The 24311-nt window shown below is 35.3% G+C and overlaps 1 long non-coding RNA gene across 1 annotated transcript; it reads left to right on the forward strand.

Annotated features, from left to right (window-relative positions):
• The first annotated feature begins 4467 nt into the window (after positions 1-4467).
• LOC141508277 (uncharacterized) lies at positions 4468-23765 on the forward strand. Its single transcript, XR_012474381.1, has 3 exons — positions 4468-7501; positions 14404-14452; positions 17965-23765. It is a non-coding gene; the product is annotated as an uncharacterized LOC141508277 (long non-coding RNA).
• The last annotated feature ends 546 nt before the right edge of the window (positions 23766-24311 follow it).

Consider the following 24311-nt stretch of genomic DNA (forward strand, 5'->3'; position numbering starts at 1 on the left):
CCACCATCCCAGGAGAGTACAGAGAAAGGTTGTGGTTTTTAGCTTGAAGGACCCATACCAGAACCAGCATTTGCAAGCTTTATGATCTAGATCTGAGGAAGGATCACCCATACCTGAAACAAAACCTCTGTGGGTCTTGACCCAGAAGTCCACAATCACCTATAGTGATGAATGGTCAGAAACTGCAGAAGCTGTGATCAAGAAATGGAAGGAAAAATGTTTCTCCCCAGGTGCTATGGCTTTTCACATTTAACTTTGGTCTAGGTGGTGACTAGGTAGTTGGTAACAAGAGATGAAGTCAGAGTTTGGGGTTCAATCCTCACCAGGATTGAACAGACAGCATAACACTTATATCAAAGACAAACCCTACCCAGTAATCCTTGATCAAAAGAAGCTCACAGTCTAATGAGGGAGACGATATGCAAATAACTAGGAAATATATATATATATAAATATAAATAATATTATAAATATATAATAAGAAAAATATATACATACATACAGGTTAATCTGAGCTAAGCAGAATCAGGAAGGGTTTTCTATAGAACATAGTATTTTAATTGGGACATGAAAGAAGCTAAGGAAGTCAGGAAATAAAGTCAAGGAGGGAGACCATTACAGGTATGAGGGACAGCCAGTTAAAATATACTGAGTTGGGAGGAAGAAGAAATAGTTATATTCCACTAAGATTTATTGAGCTCCTACTCTGTAAGGCATTCCATTAGTTCTGTGGCCTTGGGCAAGAGAGAGAAAAGAAGGTAGTCCTTTAGAACATTGGCAGAGAGAAATTCCTCACAGGGTACCAACAATGACAATCTTATTGTGAGTTTTGTCTGGACTTCTCTCATTTTTTAGTTGGGAAAGGATGGAAATGGACCAATCTCTCTTCTCTTTGATGAATTCAATTGAGAGTCAGGAATTCTAAGCCTTCCAAATAGTTAAACCACAGTGGTTCCCAGAGGCTTCCTTGAGACTCATTTCCCTCTTTAGTGGAATGTGTTAATAATATATTAGAAGGATCACAGAAATAGTAGGTAAGAAGAATCCTATCAATGGATGCTGGGGGTTCCCCCCAATTATACTGTTTGTCTGTCTTTCATGTTTCTCTCTTGTAGGATTTGTCTTTGTCTTCTATTGTGACAGCTCGTAACACTGCTTGGGCTGATGTTTCTGTTAATTTTCTGGATCATGTTTTTGACTTTCAAAGACTTCACAAAGGTAGGAATTATTTTCACTTCCAGTATTTTTAAATCATAACTGATAGAATGTGAGTTCCTTGAGAGCACGGGCTGTTTCATTTTTGTCAACATTCCCTGGATCCATTATAGTGCTTGACAATATTTTTTTTAATTGAATTGAATAGATCTTTACCTATATATTGCAAGACAGACAAAAGTAAGTGACATAAATTTCAGCAGGTAAGTTCCAATTAGTCACTTTTTGGGAAACAATTAAATGAGATCAAGGGGTGTGTGTGTGTGTGTGTGTGTGTGTGTGTGTGTGTGTCACTCCCCAAAGTAAATACTGTCTTTTCTATTCATCTCTGGGTCCTGATATACTACTCTGCCTTTTTGCTAGAGTGGGTTAATACTCTTAATTCCTCATCTTGTCTCTCCAGCTAGATTGTAGGTTTTTTGAGGGCATGGACCATATAGTTTGCATAGCATTGCATATTATAGAGCTTTTTACAAAGTAGGAGTTATGTATTTTTTGAATGAATGAATTCTCCCTATAGCTTAGAAGTCAGGGGAAAGTAGGTGGCACAGTAGATAGAATGTTGGTCCTGGAATCAGGAAGATCCATTTTCTTGAATTCAAAACCAGCCTTAGACTCTTACTGTGTGATCCTAGACAAAGCATTTAACCCCATTTGCCTCAGTTTCCTCATTAAAAAAATGAACTGGTGAAGGAAATGGCAAACTACTGTAGTATCTTTGCCAAGATGACCCCAAATGGAGTCATGAAAAGTCAGATATGACTGAAACTAGTCAGCAACAATAACAACAATAGCAGCAGCAACTTGAAACTGAGATGAGATCTTAGGAGCCCAAGTGACTGTGGAAAGACTTATAAGAAATATACTCAGACTAATTATAGAAGAATCTAAAATAATCTCAAAGGTTCTTTATATCCTAAATTAGTTTCTAAGAAGCAAAAAATTAGGGGAATAAATAAATTATACTTTTGCAGCCATATAGAATCCTTGTACCTCTCATATGGGAACTAAGTAACTTAGTTAGTCAATGCTGATTGCAACATCATATATAGTTTAGAGGATGGAGGAAGATTTGGGTAAGAATGATAAATACTTATTCTGACAGTTTACTTAGCTGGCTGGGGCAGAAACTAAGCATTGTAAAAGGGCTGTTGCTAAAAGAGATCATTTTGTATAAATAGCTGATAGGACATGATGTGCATAATAGCGTGACAAGATAGTGTGTCTTAGGAAAGTCACGACTAACTGAGTAGACATGCACGGTGCCATTGTGTGCAGCTTGATATCTAGAGAACTGTCTTTGGAAGATAAGGGAGGATATAGGAATAAAATAGTTGCCTTGTTGAAGATGTTGATAAAAAGGGTTTAGTTTTGTGTACTGTTTCTTTAGAAAAGAAGAATGGGGATTTTTCTGACAAGAAACAGAATTAATCTCATGAAAATGGGGGCTAAGGGTTTGGTAAAAGAGCTACTGATTGGAAGAAGAGGCTTTTTAACTGAATCCTATGTGAAGAGAAGATTGTTCAGGTAAAACTGTATCCTATAGAGGGAGGGTAACAGATGAGACACAGAAAAATGGAAATGATTGTTGAGCTTTATGGATGCTGATAAATAAGGGAGAAAATGTAAAGAAAAGGGTCTTGGATTGAATCTTGAAATCAGTGGGTGGTGGACAATGAGAAGGAGTGATTAAATGGGTGAAAGGGGAACTGAGAGAGAAGTGTCACCAAAGCTAATGGAGAGTAGGTTCAACATGTCAAAAGTTGCAGAGAGGCCAAGTAGAATGAAGACTGAAAAAAAAGGCCCTTGGATTTAGTAATTAAGAGATTGTTGGTAATTTTGAATAGAGATTTGATCAAGTATGTGGTTGGAAACCAGACTGCAAGACTGAGAAGTGAAGAAATAGAAACAATAATTGTAGAGAATCCTTTCTAAGAGTTTAGCTTTAAGAGGGAAAAGATAAAAACAGCAACTAGCATTTTTATAGTTTAAGATTTGCAAAGCGTTTTATAAATGTTATTTCATTTTATCTACATGACAATAACTTGAAGGTACTATTATTATTTCCATTTTATAATTGAGGAAACTTCAGACATCTCTAAGTTAAGTGACTTGTCCAAGATCACATAGTGAAATGATATCAGGCTGGATTTGAATGCGGTCTTCCTGACTTCCTGTCCAGTCTTTGAAAGTCAAAAATGTGATCCAGAAAATTAACAGAAACATCAGCCCAAGCAGTATGATATTTGGCTACCATTAGATGGTACCTGGAGGAAATAAAAGGAATAAATGAAGCTCTTTATTTGTTCATTCCTTCATTTAATTGTTTATTTAAGATGGGAGAGACCTGAAAAACAGTTGTCATTGGAGAAGAGAACAGTGAACAAAGAGAAACTTAAGATGACCTTAAATAAGGAAATAATCAAATTTTGGGAACAGGCTCCCAAAAAAAATGGGCTTAAAAGCATAGGTCATAGCAGTTTAGCCTTGGCAAGGAAAAGTAAAGAAGAAAAGAAAGGGAGAGTAATGAAGAGAATTAAGGAGTGTGAGTGAAGAAGGAGCTCCTGATAAACTTTTAGCCTCTAATAATAAGACTAGAAGGAAATGGATACACTATCACATTGCTAATGCAATTGTAATGTATGCAATCCATTTGCAGAGTAAATTGGCAGCTCATGGTGAGAATTGTACTGTTCATATCGTATTATCTCAGTGAAGTTATTATAATTTTAGTAATATACTCCAAAAATATGTTTTAAAAAGATAGACATATGTCCAAAAATTTTCATGCTATTTTTGTCATAGTGAAACATTTGTCAATAGCCTATATTTCTAATCATTGGGTGATGGCTAAACAAATTGTGGTATATCAATTTAGCCACCAATCAACAAGTTCTTATATATTTGCTAGGAGCCAGGTATTAAAGTAAATATTGGGCATACCAAAAAACCCCCCCAAAAAACAGCTCCTGTCCTCAAGGGATTTATGTTCCAATAAGGAAGACAGAAATTACGTAAGTCAGTATATATAAGCTAAAAGCACAGTCATTAATACTTTTGAACTATTAAAAATGACAAATCGAGGAAAGTGAATTGAAAAATAGATTGAGTTTCAAGAAATTAGGCAAGGAAAGAAAAACCAGAACAGCATGCAGTGGGAATACACATAGGGGAAAACAGCATTGTGTATATATATATATATATATATATATATGTATATATATATATATATATATATATATGTGTGTGTGTGTGTGTATGTGTATACATATATGTGTGCATATATATATATGTGTGAATTTGAATATATATATATATATATATATATAAAGTTATAGAAGGACACAGAAATTAAAAGGAAATAGAAAGAGGATAAATTGATGTTATTAGTTTGAAAATAATTTTAAGTTTTTAGGGAATTATTTATGCTCCTAAAGCTTAGTGCATTGTTGGGACATATTTGGTGCTTAGTAAAGGCTTGTTGAATATATTTTATTTGTAAATAGTTTTGATTATATTGGTATAGTAAGTTTTTTATTTTTTGATTTTGTTTGTTTTGTTGAGATTTAGTTTATAATAAAAATGGATAAAGAAAGAAAATAATACCAGTGGAAGAAGAAAGAGTTGGAAGTATAGAAAAATGATGTGATTATATAGAGAGCTCTTTGTGATCTCAGATTTAAAAATTCTTGATAAAATCGAACACAAAAGAATGATGTAAACTTGGAACAATTATAATAACCTCAGGGATGCTAAAGTGAGTTGAACCTTGACTAAAGTGTTAAGGATAATAACGAACTTTAAAATTAATGTTTGGAGCAAAAAGAATTTAGACAGCTCCATGGTTTGGGAGGAAGGAAGAAGCTACAGTGTTAACTGATAGCAGAAAGGGCAGCACTACTTAACTTGCTTTGGATCCATTTCTTTATTAGCAAAAATATTTTCTGTTCAGAAAGACTATAAAAAATAGGCTTTTGCTCTAGATGAGGATAAAACAATAAACTGCTTCAATTGAGTTCAGTTTTTAGCTTAAAAAATGATATTCCAAGTTCTGATGGAAAAATGGAAATAATTATAATGGAACCACTGTTAATCAGAAATAATTAAGGTTAGAGAAGGAGTCAGAAGTCTAAAAGGCAGTTAACTTTTTTTTGAAGTGTAGGACAGATTCTGGAAAAATAAAGATGGATGAAATTGTCATTATTTCTGCAAAATTGTAGAACAGATTTTGAGTATTATCTTAAATAAATGTTTTATGGGTATTTTTGGGAAATGTTAGTTTCACCATGGGTCTTTCCACCCTTATAGAACTCTTCTTTGTAAGAAAGAAGTATAATTAAGCAAAATAAGCCAAGATATTGACTAAGTCTGACAAGGTATCTATTATTTTGCACCTACAGCTTCTCTGCCAAGAGAAGAGAATCATGCTTTGAACACAGTCCTCTGAAGTCGAGATTGATGCCTGCATTGACCAAAATTCTTATGTCTTTCAATATTATTTTTCTTTTATGTTATTTTGATAACTGTATGTTCTGGTTCCATTTACTTCACTCAGCAATAATTCATTTCGGTTTTCTTCAGTGTCTCTGAATTCTTCATAGTCATAATTTCCTGCAGAGCAATAGTATTCCATTATATTAATATACTATAATTTCTACCACATTTCTTCAATTGATGATACACTTTCTTTCCAGTTATTTGCTGTCACAGAAACTGCTATATAGCGAGATAGGGTAGGGCTTTGTTTTTTTTTTTTTTTTTGGTCAAAATAGCAGCCCAGATCAATCAATAAACATTTGTTAAAAATGGATATATATTTTTTTTAATTTTGCAAGGCAGTAGGGTTAAGTGGCTGGCCCAAGGCCACACAGCTAGGTAATTATTAAGTATCTGAGGCTGGATTTGAACTCGGGTACTCCTGACTCCAGGGCCAGTGCTCTATCTACTGTGCCACCTAGCTGCCCCCAAATGGATAATTTTAAAATTAAAATTAAGTAAATTAAATTTAAAAGTTTTTGCACAAAGAAAACCAATGCAAATAAGATTAGATGGAGGGGTGGCTAGGTGGTTCAGTGGATAGAGCACCAAATCTGGCTTCAAACACTTAATAATTACCTAGCTGTGTGTGGCTTTGGGCAAGCCACTTAACCCCATTTGCCTTACAAAAACCTAAAAAAATAAAAAAATAAAAAAAAGATTAAAATGAAATCAAAAATCTGGGAAACAATTTTTGTAGGCAGTGTTTCTGATAAAGCTATACTTTTTAAAAAAAATGTAAGGAACTGTATCAGATTTATAAGAATACAAGTCATTCCCCAATTGATAAATGGTAAAAGGATATGAACAGTTTTCAGGTGAAGAAATTAAAGCCCATATGAAATTAAATTCATATGAAAATGCTTTAAATCATTATTGATTTAGATAGATAAATGCAGATGGAAACAGCTCTGAGCTACCAACTCACACCTATCAGATTGGCTAAGATGACAGAAAAGGGAAATGATAAATATTGGGGAGGATATGGGAAAACTGGGACACTAATGCATTTTGATGGAGTTGTGAACTGATCCAATCATTCTGGAGAATAATTTGGAACTATACCCAAAGGGCAATAAAACTTTGATCCAGCAATACCTCTAATAGGTCTATATTCCAAAAAGATCATAAAAAAGGGGAAAAGATCCACATGTACAAAAATATTTATAGCAGCTCTTTTTGTAGTAGCAAAGAATTGGAAATTGAGGGGATGCCCATCAATTGAGAAATGGCTAAACAGGTGATGGTATGTGAATGGGATGGAATACTTTTGCTCTGTAGAAGTGATGAGTGGGCAGGTTTCAGAAAAGCCTGAAGAGACTTACCTGAACTGATGCTGAGTGAAGAGAGCAGGACTTGGAGAGCATTGTACACACTAATATTGTGTGATGATCAACTATGAGAGATATAGTTTCTCTCAGTTCAGTGATCAAAGATAAAGTCTTGTGAATAAGGATGCCATCCACACCCTGAGAAAGAACTCTAGATTCTGAAGGCAGACCAAAGCATACTACTGTTTTTTTGTTTCTCATGGTTTTTCCATTTTGTTCTGATGCTTCTTTCATGGCATGACTAACATGGAAATAGTTTTAAAAGATTGTGCATGTAAAATTGAAAAAAAAATAGAATTTGTCAAGCATCTATTATGTTTTAGGCACTGTACCAGTCTCTGGGGATACAAATCTAAAGAATGATCCATGCTCACAAGGAGCCTACATTCTACTGGGGAAGACAGCATGTACATATACAAGTAAGTCTAGAATAAGATAAAGAAAACAAATACAAACATAATATAAAATAATTGCATACCAGTTAGTTTGAGCAGAGCCTACTAGTCAATCAGGTAAAGACAATAATAATTTACTAAGTACTTACTTACGTGCCAAGAACTGTTCTAAGCATTGGGGATATCAAAGATTTGGAGTGGAGGGCAGATGGATCAAGAAAGGATTCATGCCAAAGACTGTAACTGAACTACATCTTAAAGGAATAGATGGAGTCTCTTACAAAATTTTTTCTAATTTGGAAATATGCATGATCAAATGGCTGCAAATAAAAAATAGAATTCAGAGAAAAAAAAAATTCCAGAAACTAAAAGTAAAGAGAAAACATAATTCCCAGGCATGAGGAACAGAATGAAGAGGCCAAATATCACATGTGAAGAATAGGTTGAAGGTCCATTTTACTGAACTGCAAAATAGTGGAGGGAGAGAAATGTTCAATGAAGTTAGATCAGATAAAGATGACATTAAAACTACAGATCCCACCAAAAAACGACAAGATCCAAAGAATTTTTCTATGGTAGACATTGTAGAGAATCTTCAGTGAAGGTCTGTCTCTTTGGGGGAAAGGGGAAGTAAAATCCAGTTAAGTGGATGAGTAGGAAAGCCAGCCAGAAACTAAAAGTGCAATCCAGGTCCTAACAGCCTGACAACAGCATAAGTCCATGCAGCTATATTGTAAGCCAACAGAGAGTGTCCCAAACCCAAAGTCTGAACCCTGGGAGCACTGGGGCAAAAGACAGGCCTGGGTTGGTAACAAATCACTGCATAGGCAGAACTTGGATATAAAGAAGGAAAGAAATCTCTGTAAAGGCAAAGCCTTGATTGCATAGACTTTGACAAACCAGGTATCAGACCCCAGCCCCAGCATAAAATCTTGAGTCTATACTACTCTATACCTCAGGATTAGAGTTCAGACAATCAAGATGAACAAAAAAAGCTAAAAGGATGCTCACTATAGAAAGCTGCTATGAAGATAAAAGAGATAACAATGCCACCTCAGAAGAAGAAAAGAGTGAAAAATTACCTACAGAGGAAATCTTTAAAGGGTCTGTGAATTGGACCCAAATCCAAAAGCTCATAGAAGAGCTTAAAAAAGAATTTAAAAATCAAGGCAGAGAGGAAGAAGAAAAATGGAAAAAAAAATGAGTCATGCAGGAAAATGATGAAAAATTGATAAAAAGAAATCAACTTCTTTAAAAGTAAAAATAACCAACTAGAAAAAGAATGTAATCCCTCAAAAATAAAATCAACCAACTGGAAAAGGAAACACAAAAGCTAGCTGAAAAAAATAAATCCCTAAAAACTAGAATTGGACAAATAGAAACCAATGAATCTATAAGACTACAAGATTACATCAAGCAAAGTAAAAAGGCTGAAAAAAATTGAAGAAAATATAAAGTACTTTTTAAGAAAAACAAGTGACTTAGAAAGTAGATCCAGGAGAGATAATTTATGAATTATTGGATTACTAGAAAGACTAGATCAAAAAAGGAACCTGGAAAACAACTTTCAGGAAAATATCAGGGAAAATTGTCCATATCTGCTAGAACAAGAAGACTAGCCATTGAAAGAATATAAAGAATACAAAGAATATTCCAGAAAATCTCCAAGGGTCATCACAGCCAAATTCCAGAATTCTTAAATAAAGAAGGAAATACTGTAATCAACAAAAAAAGAACCAATTTAAATGTAAAGGAAGCACAATCATACAAAATCACAGGACTTATCAGCTTCAACACTGAAGGACCAGAGGACCTGGAATACTATACATTGGAGGGTAAAGGACCTTGGATTACAACCAAGAATTTACTGCCTTACAAAATATAACATATTTTGTCAGGGGAAAAGATGAATGTTCAACAAAATAGAGGACTACCAAAATTTCCTGATTAAAGGACCAGAACTGAACAGAGAATTCAATCTCCAAATACAAGATACAAGAGATACAGAAAAAAATAAACGAAAAGGGGGAAAAAAAAACAAATGTTGGTCAAGAACATCAAATTGTATACAACTCTATAAGGAAAAATATATCACTTGTAAGTCTTAAGAATTCTCTTAGGATGTTTAAAGAGTTGAATATAATTGAAAAGATTGGATTTAGAGGATATGGGTATGTTTGGTTCTTGTCTTTCCATGGAAGAGTACCAAGATGACATCACTATGAGACAAAAAGCCCAGATGAAAAGCTGCCAAGTTTACTCTAAATTTATGAGTTGCAGTTCCCTTTGACTTACTTTAATTCTGCTTTGCTCATAAAGCTTAGCACTTTCTCTGATGAGGGCATCCTATGTTGGACAGTCAGGAGCCAGTGCCTCCCGTACCTTATAGTCAACTGTAAAGTTCTTTGTAACAGAGACAGACCTTTAGAATGTCCCAGTACTTAGAGGTTCTGTAGTTAATTAAATCAGAAGTGACTTTAGGGACAGAGGGTGTGAACCTACTTAGAAGAGTTGGACTTAATCCATACTTCAGTTAACAAGAGTTTACTATATTTCTCCCTTTTCAAAAAATTTGGCATCTAAAATCTGGGAGCCTCTTATACAATGGTTGTAGATTTTTTTACTTGCATTTCCTACTTTTTCATGCTTATTGCCTTGCACTCATTGTTTCACATTTGTACTGGTATATTAGGTTATATTTTACCATGTTCTGCCCAGAAATGGCTCAGAAAAGATTTTCATACAGTGCTGAATTCAAGTTCAAAGTGATCCAATTTGCAAAAGTGAATGGAGGGGCAGCTAAGGTGGTGAAGTAGATAGAGTACCGGCCCTTGTGTCAGGAAGACCTGAGTTCAAATTCAGCCTCAGATACTTAATAATTTCCTAGCTATGTGACCTTGGACAAGTCACTTAACCCCATTGCCTTAAATAAAGAAAATTTTTTTAAAAAGCAAATGGAAATTGTGCTGCTAAATATCACTTAGCCCTTCTTCGGTTGAGAAAACAATCCGAGACTGGCTATGGGAAAAAGAAACCTTTCAGAAAACTCCTTGATGGAAGAAGGCCATGAGAGGCCAGTCAGCCAAATGACCTGATGTAGAGAGGGAAGTGAATAGATGGATTGAAGAGCAAAGGTAATTGGAATTCCTATGTCCATAAAGATGGTTCAGCATGACACAAGAAGAATTGTTGATGAAAAAGAAGTGACTGATTTTGAAAGAGGACATGACTGGTGCTTCAGGTTCATGAAATGAATGGACTCAGCATGTATACATGTAACAGATTTTTCCAAAACATGGCAGAAGGCTATGAGCAGGAGGTCCTTGAATTTCATGATGAATAAAACTTGAATTCATTAACTTTAAGTAATATGTTTTTTCAAATTTTGGGCCCCCAAATTAAGGCATGTTTTATACAATGGGGAAATACATACAGGAAGTTTCATGATTGAGCAGCTAAAGGGGGGGTAGGGTGAGAGAGAGTAATGGGGGGGTTACTAAATGGTTAATGAAATGATTTGGCTTCACATGATGCTTTGGCTCATGAGGATTGTGTATCCTGAGAGTTTACTTGTAAAGGGGGTAAGATATAAAACGATTGTAATTTGATGTGAAAGAGACTGGAACCGGTTGTTAAAGTATTTAATAGCTAAGCAGAGTCATTTCTATTTTATCTTGGGACAATAGAGAGCCTCTGTAATTGTTTGATAGGGGAGCTACATGGTCATTTTCATGGGTAAGGGAAATTCCTTTGGAAGCAAAATGTAGAATAGACTAGAGTAGGGAGAGACTTGAGAGAAGGAAATCATTTGGGAGGCTAGTGCAATCTGGATAAAGGGGGATGAGAGCCTTAACTAAGGCGGTAGCTGTGTGAGTAGAGAGAAGGGATCATATAGTAACCAGTGATTGAATATTGTGAGATGAGAAAGAGTAAGAAGTCCAGGATAATAATGAGTCTATGAAACTAAGAGAAGGAATATATAATGGTGCCTTTGGCAGAAATAGGGAAGTTTAGAAAAGAAGAGGGTATAGGGTGGGGGAGATAATGATTTCAGCTTAGATATGTTGAGTTTGAAAATCTCCCAGATATATTTTGTTAACTCTTAATTTTATCTTATTTTCCTTTTTTGCTAATTGATAAGCATTAATTTTTCTATGACCTGCCTCTTGTTATAAAAAAAATAAGGAAAGGTTTAAGAAAATAGGATGAAAAATAGATAATCAAAAAAGTAGATAGTACAGACAATAACTGTAAATGAGAACGGGATAGATGCACTCATAAAATAAACAATAAAAAGGAGAGTAGACTAGGTTTGTTTCATTTTCTTTTTTTTATGGCAAGGGGAAGGTAGAAGAAAGACTTAAGATTTCAGGGTTTTGGTTCTATTTATTTCCTTGGAATTTCTTAAGAGAATTCCTTTGCTAGGGGACTGATTAATTCTTTTAATTTTTATTTCCATCCCTGGTTTTAAGGTATCTGGCAAGATTTCCTTTATAATTTCTTGAAATATTTTTATAGATTCTCTTATTTGTTCATGGCTTTTAGTTCAGTTTTTCTTAAATTATTTCTCTTTGATCTATTTTTCAGATCTATTTTATTTTTTTCTATGAGATATTTTAGATTTTCTTCTATTTTTCCCAGTTTTTGACTTAGTTTTATTGTTTCTTGATGTTTCACAGAATCATTAACTTGCACTAAATCAATTCTATATATTAAGGAATTGTTTTCTTTAATGAGGTTTTGTATACTTCTTTTACCTTTTGACTAATTCTAATTTTTAAGTAATTATTTTCCAAGGTATTTTTATACCTCTTTTACTAAGCTGTGAATTATCTTCATACTTTTCTTTAATTCATTTATTTTACTTCTTTTCCTTAACCACTCCAGTTTAATTTTTAAAATCATTTTTGTTCTTCTAAAAAAATTCTCTTTAGCTGTTCTGGGAATTCTTATTAGTCCTGTGTCCAATCATTGTTCTTTGAGGTTTTGCTTGTAGATGTTTTCAAGTCATTCTCTTCTTCTCTGTTTGTGTCTTGAGTTTCCCTATCACCAAGCTTTTTACATTCAGATTCTTTTTCCATCTTTCCTTCCTAACTTGCTCCCTGACTCTCTTCCTGCCTTCCTTTCTCCTTCCCTCTCTCCCTTTCTTCTTTCCTCCCTTCTGTCTTCCCTCTCTCCCCCCTTCTTTCCTCCTTCCCTCCTTCCATCCCTCCATCCCTCCCTCACTTCATTCTCTTCCTTCTCTTCTTTCATTTCAATTTTTCTGGCCTTTTTTAAATTTTAGACTTGATATTACTATTAGGATCTATGTGGATGGAGGGTTTATCTGTCTGACTGTCTATCTTTTATGTCCTTCTATTGCTTTTACAACTCACTCTGGGGGACTGTAAGTTTTCAGTGCTTCCAAAATAGTATGAACTGGGAAGATATCTCATTACTGTCCTCCTTGTCTATGCACTACAAGTTCCTGACCTGATTTGGGTCTCTTGTCTTTTATGTAGTTGACCTTCCATAGACTGGTGCTGAATTTGATCACAGTTAGCCTACTTAGTGGTTCTGCAGTTTCAGAAGGACTGAATTGACTCTCTCTTTGTCTGGGGGAGCCAAGGCTAAGTTACCTCTTATTCTGCCATATAAACATCTGATACCTCACATTTTCTTCAAATTTTCATGTTTTTTGACTTGAAATTTTTTAAATATTTATATTTCTAACATACAATTGTAAATTTTAATAATTTTGACTTAATTTTATTGTTTGTTGCTGTCTCACAGAATCATTAACTTCCACTTAATCAATTTTATATATTAAGGAATTGTTTTCTTTAGTGAGGTTTCATATACCTTTGTGGAGTCCTTGATTTCTATTTGGTCTACCTTAATTTTCAGGGAGTTACTTGCTTAGATAAAATTTTGCATCTCTTAAAAGATACATATATGTATCTCTTAATCTCCTATTAATTCCCTTTCAAGTTCTTTTTTTCCTTAACTCATTTCTTTTCCAATTTTGCTCTAATATTCTTGTTTCAGTTGTAAATTCATTTTAAACTCTAAACCCTTCTTCCCAGACTCTTCATCTCCTCTAAGAATCCTCAAACTACTATTGTATTCAAACTATTATTATTATTTTTAGGCTTTGCATATATTTATGCATGTATTTATATGCGTGTGTGTGTATATATATATTTATATTTTGGAGTTATTCTTATTTTCTGGGTTTTGTATCTTAAACATCCCTTCTACCACAACAGCTTTTATATTAGGATTCTTTGATTGTTGTTTGCTTATTCTTTCAGCTCAAGGTCAAGTTCTTTATACTTCTCAAAGAAATATTTGATCCAGTGCAAAGTCTAATTTCTGTTTTCCTGAGTTCTACAAGCTACTAACCTAGGTTTGATTCTGAGCAATATGCCTATGGATTTTTCATCTGGTTGGAGTTCTAGTAGATAGCTGCTACACTTGGTCATTTTCATTCAGAAGGAAAGTTCTACAGATTCAGACTTGGACAAAACTACCTTTTGGTCAAGGATCATTCTGCTTCAGGCTTTCAGTCTGGGCTGGAATTTAGAACTAAGACCTTTGCTCAATTTTTTTCTCTGCATCAAACAACTGCTACATGCTTTTGAATATGTAGGATACCCTGAAATGCCAATTCTAGGCATAGGTCTCCCCTTTTAATCACCCTGGATCTGTAACCTGAAATTCAGTAGTGAGTGATGGAGTTGCTAGTTTGTATTTAGTCCTACATCTAAACAATATCATGTCTCTGAGTTTGTGTACCCTTCTTGTTGTTGAGTGCAACTTTGAGCTATCTATTCTTGCTTTGGAATGCTCTGTTAGCTGCAAAGTTTATAGACCTCTCAGTCTGTCTCCTTCTGCTGACTTGGCCTGAAAAGTGACTCATTTTGACTTGTTCTTGAATTTTTCAGACAGATCTTGGTCTAAGACATTATTTATCTTCTTGTGGAAGAGTTATGGGTGAGTATTTGCCTGTACTTCTCACTATTCTATCATCTCAATTCCTCTGGATGCTTCTAATTTATAATGTTCAACAGATGAAGTACTAAAGTTCAAGTCAGAGACCTGTTTGTTATATGCATCTATGCTTTTATTTATATATTATAAATGTAACAATAAAAATCAAGACAGATATTATATGGTTAAACCATCATTTTTATGATATAATGAGTCTCTCTCAACTAGTTATATCTATCTGTCTGTATGTTTATCTTATCTACCTACCTAATCTACCTCATTCTCTGTCTCTCCATCTCTTTGTCTCTCTACTATCTATATCTGTGATTCATCTGCATGGCCATAATAGTTCAGCACATGTGAGCTAATGATGTTACTTAAAAAGAATGTAGGGAAGGGGAGTTCTTGAATTTGTTCTTAAGCTATGTTGATAACTGAATTTCAATAAAATTGGCCTCCTTTGTAATCCTATGTATTTGATTTTGTATTTTTAAAAAAAGCACACAACTGTTCCTGTAATAAGTTCATAAGTTTCATTAGATTGCTCAAAGGTTTGATGATACAAAAAAGTTCAAGAACTTTGGATATTAAAAAAAAGAAAAGATGGTCTGAAGCAGAAATATGGGACTTTGATGCTGACATTTATAATAAAGACTTGAATGGGGACTTCTGGTTAAAGAATAATGATCTTGTCTCCATAACTTCCCTTTTCTTCTAGCTCAAATTCCCTTGTATACTAAACCAGTGAGGATCTTAAAAATGTTCAATGCAATTGCTTATGATACCATTCATCTGTCCTTTGCTCCTTTGTGGGAGTTCATGATCAAAAAGCTAATAGTATCTTAACCTTCTAATTTTCCTTCTTTCCTGTTTCTTTTCCTGGGAGGTGGCGGGGGGGTGGGGGGGGGAGATGTTATCTAGTGAACTTAAAGATACCTTGGGAGAAATTGTTAGTCATGCAGTTTACCTATCTTCCACATTGTCACTGAGTTTCTAGAATATTTTTGATCTAATAGGTTCTATGAAGGCATATAAATATAAAATAGAGTGTGAAAATTAATAATAATAGTAATAATAACAAAAATATGTGTAACATTTGCTTTATGAAGGAGAGATCTAAATGAATTGTCTTAGGAAGATTTAAGGAAGGATAGATCACTTTTTTTTAAAGGTTTTTAAAGATTTTCTTTATTTTGAGTTTTACAATTTTTCCCCTGATCTTACTTCCCTCTCCCCACCTCCAACAGAAGGCAATTTGTCAGTCTTTATATTGTTTCCATGGTGTACATTGATCCAAATTGAATGTGATGAGAGAGAAATCATATCCTTAAGTAAGAAACATAAAGTATAAGAGATAGAAAGATCAAACAATAAGATAATCAATTTTTTTCCCCCTAAATTAAAGGCAATAGTCCTTGGTCTTTGTTCAAACTCCATAATTCTTTCTCTGGATACAGATGGTATTCTCCATTGCAGACAGCCCCAAATTGTCCCTGGTTATTGCACTGATGTAATGAGCAAGTCTATCAAGGTTGATCATTGCCCCCCATGTTGTTGTTAGGGTGTCCAGTGTTTTTCTGGTTCTGCTCATCTTGCTCAGCATCAGTTCATGGAAATCCCTTCAGGCCTCCCTGAATTCCCATCCCTCCTGGTTCCTAATAGAACAACAATGTTCCATGATATACATATACCACAGTTTGCTAAACCATTCTCCAATTAAAGGACATTTAACTTGATTTACAATTTTTTGCCACCACAAACAGGGCTGCTATGAATATTTTTGTAGAAGTGATATTTTTACCCTTTTTCATCATCTTTTTTTATAATTGAGACTCTCTCTCTCTCTCTCTCTCTCTCTCTCTCTCTCTATATATATATATATATATATTTATATATATATATATATATATATATATTATTTATTTTGAGTTTTACAATTTTCCCCCTAATCCTACTTCCCTCCCCCACTCCCACAGAAGGCAATTTGTCAGTCTTTACATTGTTTCCATGTTGTACATTGATTCAAATTGAGTGTGATGAGAGAGAAATCATATCCTTAAGGAAGAAACAAAGTATAAAAGAGATAGCAAGATCAGACAATAAGATATCAGGGTTTTTTCCTAAATTAAAGGTAATAGTCCTTGGTCTTTGTTCAAACTCCACAGTTGTTTCTCTGGATACAGATGGTATTCTCCATTGCAGAGAGTCCCAAATTGTCCCTGATTGTTGCACTGATGGAATGAGCGAGCCCATCAAGGTTGATCATCGCCCCCATGTTGCTGTTAGGGTATACAGTGTTTTTCTGGTTCTGCTCATCTCACTCAGCATCCCTCACTCAGCAGATCCCTCCAGGTTTCCCTGAATTCCCATCCCTCCTGGTTTGCAATAGAACAATAGTGTTCCATGACATACATATACCACAGTTTGCTAAGCCATTCCCCAATTGAAGGACGTTTACTTAATTTCCAATTCTTTGCCACCACAAATAGGGCTGCTATGAGTATTTTTGTACAAGTGATGTTTTTACTCTTTTTCATCATCTCTTCTGGGTATAGACCCAGTAATGGTATTGCTGGATCAAAGGGTATGCACATTTTTGTTGCCCTCTGGGTGTAGTGATAGATCACTTTCAACTGGGATATCAGGGAAGATTCCATAATGGAGGTAATATTTGAGTTGGGATTTGAGTGAGGAAAAAGATTTCAACATATGAAATATTCAGGGAATGCATTCCAGGCCTTAAAAGATGGCTTGTGTAAATGGATGGAGATGAGAAAATTCATGATGAGATCAAATGACAATTAATAGTTCTGTCTATATTGGACTATTGAGTTTATGAAGAGACTCATTCCAATAAGATTGGAAAATCTGGTTGGAGCCAGATTGTATGGAGAACCTTGAATTTTGCATTTTATTCCATAGCCAATAGGGAAATACTGAATATTTCTTGAGCAGGAGTGATATGACATGATCTGATCAGTGTTTCAAAAACATAGTTGTGTGAAGGATAGGTTGGAGAGGAAAGAAATGGAATCAATGAAAGTAATGAAGTACTTCTTACAATATAGGTGAAGGTAGATGAAGGCCTGAAGTAGGATGATGGCATTGTGAGTGAAGAAAAGAGGTTTCATTTTAGAGATATTCAAGATGTAGGCTTGACAGGCCTGCTTATGGTGAGAACTGAAAGAGATAAAATAATCAAAGGCAATCGAGTAATTGTTGAACCTGGGTTTTAAGATGGTGATGTAGGTAATAGAAACAGGAAAATTTGGAAGAAGGGAAGATTTTTTTTTTTATTAAAGATATCATTTGAGTTCTACAACTTTTCCCCCAATTCCACTTCCCTCCCCCACCCCCTCCACAGAAAGCAATCTGTCAGTCCCTACCCTGTTTCCATGTTGTACATTGATCCAAATTGAGTGTGATGAGAGAGAAATCACATCCCTAAGAGACAAGAAGCCTAAGAGGTAACAGGATCAGACAATAAGATATCTGCTCTTTTTTCCAAATTAAAGGGAATAGTCCTTGAACTCTGCTCAAACTCCACAGCTCTTCATCTGGACATAGACGGCACTCTCCCTTGCAGACAGCTCAGAATTGTTCCCGATTGTTGCACCGGTGGAATGAACGAGTCCTTCAAGGTTGAACATCACCCCCATGTTGCTGTCAGGGTGTACAGTGTTTCTCTGGTTCTGCTCATCTCACCTAGCATCAGTTCATGCAAATCCCCCCAGTCTTCCCCGAATTCCTGTCCCTCCTGACCTCCAACAGAACAACAGTGTTCCACGACATACACATACCACAGTTTGCTAAGCCATTCCCCAATAGAAGGACATTTACTTGATTTCCAATTCTTTGCCATCACAAACAGGGCTTCTATAAATATTTTTGTACAAGTTATGTTTTTACCCTTTTTCATCATCTCTTCAGAGTATAGACCCAATAGTGGTATTTCTGGGTCAAAGGGTATGCTCATTTTTTGTTGCCCTTTGGGCATAGTTCCAAATTTCCAGAAAGGTTGGATGAGTTCACAGCTCCACCAACAGTGTAATAGTGTCCCAGATTTCCCACTACCAGAAGGGGAGATTTTGTGGAGAAGATGAGAACCAATTTTAGATACATTGAGGTATCAGAAAGATCTCAAAGTGAGGAAGTGCAACTGGAAGTTAGAAGAGATGTGGGAATAGTTGGACAAGTTTAGAAGTTGTCTGCATAGAGGAGATTGTGGAATCACTGATTTAGGATCTGTCTGCAAGAGAGAAAAGTAATATAGAGAGAAGAGGAACATATGAGGAGGGATTTGATATCTTTTATTTATTCTCAGAGGCCCAAACTAGTAGTAATGGGTAGAAAGAAGAGAGAGACAAATTTCAAGTTGATACATGAAAGAAGAGCAACCAACCTCAATTTCCTAAATAGAGCTATTCAAAGGTGGAATCAGCTCCACTGAGCCCTCCCTGGAGGTCTTGTAGACTAGAGAGGATACTTGTGTGTGGAGGAGATTCTTGTTCAGGTTCAAGTTTGACTAATCGGCCTCTGACATCTCTTCCAGCCCTTAGAGCTCAAAATAATTTTGTATGTACTTTGAATTTGCTTGTACACATTGTATACATTGTATCTACTTGGTATTTGCATGTATACACTGTATATATTGTATATACACTTTGTTTTTGCGGGTACATATTATACATACTGTATATACCTTGTGTGTGTGTGTATATAATGTATTTTATATATATATAAAATACTTTGTATCTATATATAAATATTAAACACAATGTATATACTTTGTATTTGCTTGTACAAATGATCCTCTGAAAATGAAAAACTCTTGGTGAAGTTTCATTTTTGTTCCATTTTTATCTTGAAAGCCTCAGCACTAAGTATTGCGTAGTACCTGGCACATAGTAAGAGCTTAGTAAGTGTTGATTGTTGGAATATACCATAGATTTAAAATATTCATCTAATGAAGAGATGAATAGTTTTGTGATTCAACAAGTTGAAAAATGATACTTATTTAAAAAAAATCAATTTCCCTGAATCAAAAGTCTATCAATAAAGTCAGTCAATAAGTTTTGTTCCTAGATCCAAGAGAAAGACTGATTCATTTCCCCTCCAAGTGAATACACTCTTTGTTCAGAAAATGGTTGTGTTTTTTTAGCATGAAAGATGAAATTCCCCAAAATGAGGAAAGGTTCTCATTGAGTTTTGGCCTGTTCGAAATAAATATGTGTTAAATTTCCCAGTATTTGTCTTCATCAAGGACAAAGATCTCAAGAGAGTGCAAAACACAATTAGATTAACAAGCATATTTAATATTTCTCTGAGTTGAGAATTATGAGAATTACACTAATGTGCGTCTAGCCTTGTAACCTGATCCCTCCACAATGGGCATCTCCCCTGACTTAAATATCATTGTTCATTGGGAGGCATGATTTGAAGTATCACCTCTAGTTTGTCTAATCAAAGGGCACAACTCCCAACAAAGGATGGGCAGGGGGGCAAGGTGTGGAAGAGGTAGAGACAACTCAGGAAGAGAGGGGAGAAAGGAGGCAATCCAGTAAAAGGGAGAGTACTAGATGGCATTAGGAGGAAGCCCCTTTGTTTTGTTTTACTATTAAGGAAGTTATCTCTTAAGCACCCTTTTCCCGGGACCTGGCCCAAAGACCAAGCTGAAATCCCACTTCCAGTGTCTCCCCTTCCCCCTCCCAGGCAGATGTCCCCCCCCCCATTCAAGGTGCGGGTCAGCAAATTGGACAATAAGGCCAAGTACATTCTGCTCATGGACACTGTGGCCGTGGACGACTGCTGCTATAAGCTCCTGGGACCTTGCCTACTCCTCTCTGATCCCTAATTTGGTCAATAAGAGGCTTTTGTGAAATAGGGGAATAGTTACAGAAATAGAAGTTTAAAACTCGTTTATCTTTGACAATAGCTAAAACAAAACAACCTTCAGTTAAACACCATATTTATTACTGATGGGTTATCTGATTCTCTCCAACTTTATCTTCTAGTGTTCTGTTCATAAATACATCCATCCATCATTCAATCACTTATAACGTCAATCCTCCATGTAAATCTTCTCCAAGTCTTTTTGAAACAAAAACAAAACAATGAGTTCTAGGAATCATTAAGCTTCACCATTCCCATCTGCTTTCTCAGGCTGCAGCTGCTTACTTTGTTATCAATAGTTCATTGGTTGAAATCTGCTGGCTCCTTTTGAAGCTCCTGTAGAAATGATGTCAAATAGGAGCAAAAGGTTTCTTAAAGACATGGAAGAATTTAGTGCTATTGAATAGAAAATCAAATAGAATCTTGAACTGATTTCCTCATCCTGCTTTCCTTAGCAATGACTTCTTTGAAGTTTCTGGTTTCATTCATAGCAAGGATATCAATGTATAGATGGCTTATTTTTTTCAGAAGGGGTTCTAAATTTTTTTGTCACAGGACAAAGACTGAGAAAGTATGAACACATCAATAAATTTTTGTGAACTTGCTTAAAACTCCTATTTCCATATTTTGGACAATCCAATATCACCTCTGTGAAAGCAGAAGACTATTTAGGACTAATGTCATTTTGTATTTTTCTTTATGGCTACTTGATGCCTAGTCACTGGTGTTGAGTCAGCTTAGTGAGGTTAGTTCTTAGGTGACAGATGCACAATTTAAGTTCCTACTCAAAAAGGGAATAGCAAGAGAGAAAACTTGAAAGGCATAGTAGTGTCATTTTGTAGAGGTATTCAATCTCATGCTGAGGACATTGAATTTTATATGGCTTCCATAAGGAGTCATTACTAGGGATTGAGCAAAGGAAGGATGTGATCAAATGTTTGTTTATGAAGAATAAAAACGGCCCAATTGTGAATAATAATAATAATGACAGTAAAGATAATGATAATAGCAATCCACACTTAAGTAGAAAGGCATAGTTTATGTGAGGGGCACCATAGCAAAGAGGATAGAGAACCAGTCTACAGTCTTGAAGCCAGAAGATTCAGGTTCAACTTACAAAGATTGGCTAAGTGACTCTAGGAAATCATATAACTGTCTAAAAATGTAAGATGTATAGATGGTACTGATCTGGGGGAGGAGTAGGATGGCATCCATGCATGGGAATCCTCATACATAAGTTCCTTATGTCAATGAATAAGACCATTTCCTTTTATAATTTAGTTTATAGTTTTATAGTTTATAAACCACTTTCCTCTACTAACCCTGAGAGTTAGATAATACAAAAGTTAACCAAATTTTACAATTTTACAACCATATGGGCATAATGTAATGATGTTTTTATGAGGTTTTTGTGAAGAAAGTGATTTGTAAAGGCTAAAATGCTAAGGATCTAAAGACTTAGACTTATTACTATATAAATGTTAAGTATTATTAGTGCATAGAATACTATTTCCCCTTTTCAAATGGGGAAACTCAAAGAAAGTGGAGTCACTCTATTTCAAAAGATTTCAAAGCAAATAAAGTGGTGGAATTGGAACTTGGATACAGATCTTTGGATTCCATATCTAGTACTTTATGAATTTAAGAAATGAGAGAAAAGGGAATGAAAGCCTATTGCCATGCTACAGGCAGATTGAATTGTGGGTCTGGGTAAGGATCAAAAGATTTGAGAATTTATTGGACATTAGAGATGAGGGAATAGAAAGAACTGGAGGTAACTACCAGTCTTTGAACTTGGTATTAACAGATAAACAGTGGCATACTAGAAATGGCTAGGATAAAAGGGTTAGCAGATTCAGAGAAAAGAAAATGAGCTCAATTTTGAATATATTAAGTTTAGTGTGCTGATGATGTCCTATACACAACTCGAGATTACAGACTCAAAATCTGTGAATTCAAAAGCACCTTAGATATCTTTTAGCTTAAGCCATTCAGCAGCTAGGTGGCACAGCTGCCAGACTACTAGGCATGGAGTCAGGAAGATTTATCTTTCTGGGTTCAAATTTGGCCTTAGAAACTTACTAGCAGTATCACCCTGGTAAAACCACTTCTCCCTAATTGTCTCACTTTCCTTATCTGTAAAATGATCTGGAATAGGAAAATGCAAACCACTCTAGTATCTTTGCCAAGAAAACCCCAAAAAGGTCATGAAGAGCCAGACATGATTAAAATGACTCAACAACAACAACAATAACAATAAATAATTCATTTTAGAGATGAGATAATTGAGGATCAGAGTGATTTAGTGACATGGATTTCATCATACAGCCAGTGAGTGACAGAAATGGGATCTGGCAAACTCAGGTCCTCTGATTCATCTAATATTCTTTTCACCCAAGAAGTCAGAGATGTGTATAAAACCTTGAGAGGCTCTGAGGAAATAATTGAAGTACCAGTAATGAATGAGATTGCTTAGGGAGAAGAAAAAGAGAAAGAGGATGGAAGCTTTAGAAACACCAACAATTAAGTGTTGGAGAAAGGAAGAGGACTCAGTGAAGGAGAACAGAGAACAGAGGTAGGAGAACCAGGAGATTATAGCATTTCAGAAGCTATGAAAGGAGGAAGTCTACATAAAGGGAGAGTAGATAGCAATGACAAATTCTGTAGAAAGTTGCCCAAAAAGAGTCACAAGATTCATTGCTAAAAAGGTAGTTTATAATTTCTTTCAGAAAGCAGTTTCAGAAGACCTGTAGCATTGGAAGAGGTTGAAGAAAAAGTATGTAATGAGAAGGTGGACGTTCCAGTTGTAGACAACTTTTGCAAGAACTCTCTAGTCTTAAAGAAAAGGGGAGAAATGGGATGGTAGCTAGATAGGTTGAAAAAAGGTAAAATATAAAAAAGGAATGGAAAGATGTGAATATGCTTGCAGGCAGTTGGGAAGGAACACATGGAGAGGGAGAGATTGAAGTTGTATGAGACAGTGGAGGATTGCTGGAGCAAGGTCTTGGGTTAATCAGTTTGGGTTGGGATCCAGAACTTTAGCAAATGATTGGTCTTGATTAGGAGTAATATCTTTACTTCTAAATCAGGAGGGAAGTAAAGGGGAAAAAATGGGTGAAGATATTGAGATGTCTTTAAGGATAGAATGAGAAAACTGAGAGAATTTCCATCAGATGGCTACAATCTCTTCCATGATGTAGGAAGCTAGGTCTTCTCCTCAAAGAATCAGGGTTAGGGATACAGGTACTGACTTGAGAGAAACCAGAAACATTTGAAACAATTGACATAGTAAATGAACTGAGTCAAGAAAATAAATATATCTCTAATGATGATATTCCTGGCATCATAACAAGCTGCTGTTTGGACAATACTATATAAGACCAATCTTAAATACATGATTAAGGACTGATGCCTTAACTTTACTCCTGTGGCTATTTTTAAAAGTGTGATTTTTACCTAGTGTGTATATGTTGGGTGGGGTGGTGGGGGGTCAGGAAGATGTATTGTTTTTTTCTTCTGGCAGAACACATCTCTGTTTTGTACTGAAAGTTAATTGAATTCATTTAGCAGGAATATTCTTAGAGAAAACTTTCCTGGGAAATAGCTGTTCCTTTAAGAGAAAGATATAACTGACTATAGAAGAATTTCCTGCCCTGCTTCACTTTTGAAAATAAATGCCTTCAATGCAACTCAATTCAGAAAGCCTTCATTAGAAGTATACCATGTACAGAACACTCTTCTAGATACTGAAGGAGATAGAAAGATTAGATAAACTAAGAATTAAAGAGATCTCAAAAATCCTTTGAAGGAGGGATTGTTTCATTTTTCAGATTTGTATCCCATTATCATTTGTTTAATATGTGCTTGTAGATTGATGTCTCCCTTGAAAGCTTCATTTTACAGCTTCAAAAGCTGAAGCCCAGAACTTCTAAGGGACTTGTTTCAGAACACACATGAACCTCGCTGCAGA

Source organism: Macrotis lagotis, chromosome 1 (genome assembly GCF_037893015.1).
Source record: "Macrotis lagotis isolate mMagLag1 chromosome 1, bilby.v1.9.chrom.fasta, whole genome shotgun sequence".
Classification (NCBI taxonomy): domain Eukaryota; kingdom Metazoa; phylum Chordata; class Mammalia; order Peramelemorphia; family Peramelidae; genus Macrotis; species Macrotis lagotis.